The sequence below is a fragment of the Cupressus sempervirens genome, chromosome 6 (assembly GCF_028749045.1).
Source record: "Cupressus sempervirens isolate cs-2001-9-10 chromosome 6, ASM2874904v1, whole genome shotgun sequence".
Taxonomy (NCBI): Eukaryota; Viridiplantae; Streptophyta; class Pinopsida; order Cupressales; family Cupressaceae; genus Cupressus; species Cupressus sempervirens.
Window position 1 is genome coordinate 292,781,395 of NC_143123.1, and position 5,278 is coordinate 292,786,672.

At 38.4% G+C, this 5,278-nt stretch overlaps 1 long non-coding RNA gene across 1 annotated transcript; it reads left to right on the top strand.

The window, feature by feature from the left end:
- The first annotated feature begins 3,398 nt into the window (after positions 1 to 3,398).
- LOC149552364 (uncharacterized) lies at positions 3,399 to 4,432 on the top strand. The gene is made up of 2 exons (XR_016352908.1): positions 3,399 to 3,914; positions 4,099 to 4,432. It is a non-coding gene; the product is annotated as an uncharacterized LOC149552364 (long non-coding RNA).
- Positions 4,433 to 5,278: the final 846 nt, after the last annotated feature.

Genomic DNA, 5,278 nt, shown 5'->3' on the forward strand with positions numbered 1-5,278 from the left:
GTCAGTTGCAAAGTTTTGGCTAACTTGTTTCTTCTTCTCTGAATTTTGATAATCAACTCCGCTGTTCTCTTCACTTGATCTTCCTCAAATAAATAGTTGAAGTCCTTGTTCTGCAGAATTTTTGTATAATCAGATCTGATGTCGTTGTAAGCCAAGCATTCCATGACAAAGTGTTGCTCTGTCTCCACTGTTCCCATATTGCAAAATAAACATGTTCTGTCTGCCCACTCTTCCTTTGGAACTTGCCATCTACCAGTTTCACATCGCAGCTGATGTGAACTAGTTCTAATTTGTGCCATCAACATTTTTGCTTTCCAGTTAATAGGTGCCCTTATATAGGCCTTTTCATCATGACTAGAAGTGGGATTAAATTCTTTAATGTAATAAGATTTTTTCCTCCCTATGTGTCTTGTCCACAGAATATTGCGAAATTTTTCATTGACAAACTTTTTTATTTCTTTAATGTTATCCGGGCAAGCTTGGATGTTGATATCCCATTTTTGCATCCATTTGTCATTTTGTTTCATCCATGTGCTTTTCCGCCTCACAAGTTTTTCCTCTATTACCAACTTGGGCCAGCGATGTGTTTCTAGACCTTGAGTTTTCTTTAAATAGCTTAGCATTCGGGTCAATGCGACGGCTTCTAATGGAAAGGAACCCACCTCCGCCAAAAGGATTTCATACGGAACTGTGGTCTTGACTTTAAGATTGCATGTGATAAAGTGTTTTTGAATTCTTTCTACTTGCCGCCATTTCTGTTTGGACATACTACCGCCCCACACTTCACATCCGTATAGAATAACCGGAGTGACCAGCAAACCAAACAGAGTTTTCATGGTCGTCCAATCCCATAATTCTGCGTTCCTGCACTTGTTTTGTAAAGAGTACAACGCCTTCCAGCCCCCTTGGATTCTTTTCGATCTACAAGTATCCCAGTTGAGTTTGTTATGAAAATCGATGCCCAAGTATTTGTACTCTTCCACAATCTCAAGGGGACTATTTTCAAACAGAAACTTGTCTTGTATGCCCCTATTCTTCTTTAGTGAGAAGATCATAATTTTGGTTTTGCTAGTGTTAACTTGCATTCCTACATCATGGCAAAAAAATTCTAGTGCTTTCAAGTGCTCTTTCAAACCTGTAGCTGTTCTAGCAAGAATAATGAGATCATCTGCATATAAGAGCAATCTTATCACGAAGTGGGCCAGCTGCACCCCCTCACCATTGGTCTTGTTTATCCACTCTTCTAACTTGTCAATATAAAGCCCGAATAGTGTGGGAGAAAGCGGACACCCTTGCTTAACCCCGATGTTGCTATCAAAATCTTCTGATAACCCTTCTGTCGTTCTGATTTTAGCTTTGACCTGCTCATATAATCTGTAAACCGCTGACGTAAGTTCTTTAGGGACATCCAGCTCTACCATTCTATCCCATAATTTATTACGTGGCACTGTGTCGAAAGCTTTTTTAAAGTCCACGAAACAACAAAAAGCCTCGTTCCCCGGAGTGTCCCAAACTTTCTCTATCAAATGCCTGAGAGTGATGCCGTGATCTATAGTAGAGTGTTTTGGTCTAAAGCCTGCTTGCCCTTTTGCACGTTTGCCTTCTGTTTCAGCCCAGTTGCTGATTTTTTGTTCTACCAAACTACCAAATAACTTGCCAAATAGTGGATTGATCATGATGGTTCGGTAATTAGAAGGATTGTTTATATCTCCACTTTTGTGGAGTGGGATCACCACACTTGTAGTCCATTTTACAGGGAAAACCTCTCTATTGACACTGTTGAAAATCTTAGTGATGTGTGGTGTGAGGATTTCAGCACCCCATTTTAAGTATTCCGCTTGTAGCCCATCTATATCTTGCGCTTTACCAACAGCTAACCTTTTGATGCCTTGAATAATATCATTTTCACTGAATAACTCCCCCGTAGTCTCTGTTTCCATGATACTGTGTTCTCTTAGATCACATTCGTAGAGAGTCTTGGCATATTCCAGCCATTTGGTCCCTGTTATGTTATTCACTATCTGAGTTTTTCTCTGCTGAAGCTCTTTCCAAAATTTTCTGGGGTTGTTTTTACCAAGATTAACCAACTCTATTCTTCTCTTGTTCACATACTCTTCTTTCTTCTTTTTAATCAGTTGATTATACAGCAGGTGTTTAGCAGCTGAAGGTGTTTGAAGGTGTTTAGCAGCTGAGTTTGCAGTGGGTTTTCAAGGTAATAGGGTTACACTATGAGGGTTTCAATTTCTATTCGCTGTGTAGACCATTGCAGTTTTCACGGGTTTACCCTCAAATTGGGGACAACTTCTTCCCATTGCGTCTTCTCGCATCACAGACTTAAAGCTTCACAAGAAATAGTGTCTGCAACACGGAGAGTTAGTAGAAAATGTCCAAGGATCGGGGGCGGTCTGCAAATTCTTACCAGAGTCATGGGATGTTGTTTCCAAGTTCTTAAAATAATATATCACATATGAAGGTCGCTTAAATTATGTATTCTCTCACCATTTTAGGCTCATGTTACATTTACGTGTGGGGTTCTTGTTAATCTTCCATATTATTTGTCTTATTCGTTGAATCGTTCCTGTAGCCAGTTTCATCAAGGCCATGTAGAATCCCTGGTACGTCATGGGTTAATCAAATTAATTGCGCTCCATGTCCTTCATGTTGCCCGGCCCACTCTAGAATGGGATGCTTTTGTATGTCGGGACAATGAAGAAAACCCCAAATTTGCTTAACCTAAAAAATCCCTAGAATCGACTTCCTCTAAATGTCGGAGTTGAAAACCCTTTCCTACTTTGAGCCCTTAAAAAACAAAAAATCTCATGGAACAATGACTTAGGAAGCCAAAGCCCAAGAAAATACCTCCTATACTCCGAAGAAGCCGAAGGGAAAACAAGGTCAAAATCCAAGTCCATATGACATGGTTACACGCCAGAAGCAACATACCTCTAATAAGTTGCGAGAGCTTGCTGAAGCAGCTGATTCCATCCATGACATGGGCATTTTAGCGACGCAGAAACTTAAGCAAGAGAATGAGCGACTTCTCAGAGAGTTGAGAATTCAGCAGTGTAGGACCAAGAAACGATAATGACAAAAAGAGGTCTCTACCTCTGGTAAAGAAGAGGACTCAGCAACAGAAGATGAAGATACAGCTCAGCATTTAGAAATTCCACAAGAATGGGTGATTAGGCAAGAAATTAAGAAAGGTGATACTAATACTCACACTAATTACGATGAGAATGCTCTAGCAATTCAACAAGAGGATCCTTTGTTGAGAATTTGCTGGAAGATGCAACTGATTTAGCAAACAATAGAAAAGGAATGCATTATTTCTCCTGAGGCAGATACCCAACAAGATGTGGGCGTAATGGAAGAAAATATGATCGCAAACACAGGTATGATCCCTTGTCAATATGCACAAATAGATAAAGATACGACAGAAATAGAGCATCTTCAAGTTGAAACAGAAATAAGAGTATCCCCAAGAAGAAGAAAAAACAGGACATTCTCAAGTATAAACAGAAAATGAAATAGAGCATCCTCTTAATAAATCTTCTTTTGCACGTCTTAGTAGTTAAGTCCCTGTTGGCCATATAAACCTTATTGCCCTAACAATATAATATGATTTAAATCCGGTTGCTACAAAAACTTGTAAAATCACTCAAGTTTTTGAAGAAGAACAGGGTATACCACCTATTCCACTGCACAGTTATGGTAGGGCATCACTCAACTCTAGCAATCTAATCAACAGTTACATGCACAAATATAAGCACTTGTTGATCAGGGAAAAGGAACCACTACCAGAGCAGGTACTGAAGAAAACACAGAGATTGTACTGAATGCCAAGCCTGTTAGTTCCAGTTGTCCACCCAATTTGCAAGAGGACATGCAAAGTTCTTAAGCTAGGGGGAAATAATGTGTGTGAAATATTTCTTTCTTCTAATGTTATTTTACCATTTCTTGGTTTTTCTTAAATCCCTTAATGCCAACAATTGTTAAATAAATAGAGTACATTTGGTAAAGTTTGAAGGGATAGAGAACAATTCCTAGAATACCATAATAGTGCAGAAAATAACAGCAATCTAATTGGTTGTGCTACAGGAGCAGGAATGATAACAGAGCCAGCTAAGCGAGGTGAAGTTTTGGAGGTCATGAGAAGCCAGTATAACCAGAGATGGGGCGCAAATAGTATCTATTATTGATTAAGAAATATTGTTTTGAGATTATGGCCTATGACCAAAATTTCATGCTAAAAATATCGTCTCTGTTTTATTTTTAAAAGTTTATGGCCAGCGGCCAAAAAAATTTATGTTTGTACAAGTTTAGTATCATGACCAGCGGTCATAACAACTTCGTTACAGTATTCAAACTTATATTTATAAGTGTAAGACTTAGAAAAGTATATATAGATGAAGTATTGAGAAGATTAAAATCATTATTATTTTTTTGTGGATGTTGATATTCATGCAAAAATTGAAGTAGTGTGATTCATTTCCTGTGCTCACCTTGAGAAACAGAAGAAGGTCCCCCTCTTGGAAACCGGTGAGATCATTTTATTTATTTATTTTGGATTTGTTGTGTGATTTATCTTTTACAAATTATATCTCGATAAATGATTAGTGGTTAACGTGAATGTATTTGTCTATGTGAGTTAATGCTGTTCATGTAATCATAATAAGGGTTTTGTGTGATTGGTTATTTTACAGCTCGATCAACAATCGAACAATCCTCTACTATTTCAATTGTCGTGTGCCTAGACTTCAGACCTCGCCCTTCTTCATTGGGTTCAAATCCACTGTCATATCCATTCACTCGCTGTTTTTATTCATTGCGTTCATAACCTTTCATACTTACTACCTCCTGCTACAGATCTGCACTTCTTGTCACAAATCCTTACCTTTTGTCTACAGAAACATACTCCCTGTCGCAACTCTCAATTTCCTGTCATAATAACAAATCAACTTCCTGTCTCGCAGCGTAACTTCCTGCCTCCTTTCATCGTTTCTATTGCACTCTTTGAAATTGAAGTCCTTTTTCCTTTGATGCCGTTCTATAATATCTTCAGAAGGAATTAGGTGGCAGTGTGATTGAAAGTGTGTGAAATAGAAATACAAAAGCATTTGAGAGCAATCTTTTTTATAATGATGTATGTCCCTGAGATAAGAATGTGATTTTTAGTAGTTCCTGCGAAGGCAGGACTATTGCTGAGGCTCCAATGTAAACGGTGATTAATATTTTCGTCTACAGCCAATTACAATGCTCTATTACCTTTCCCTAATGT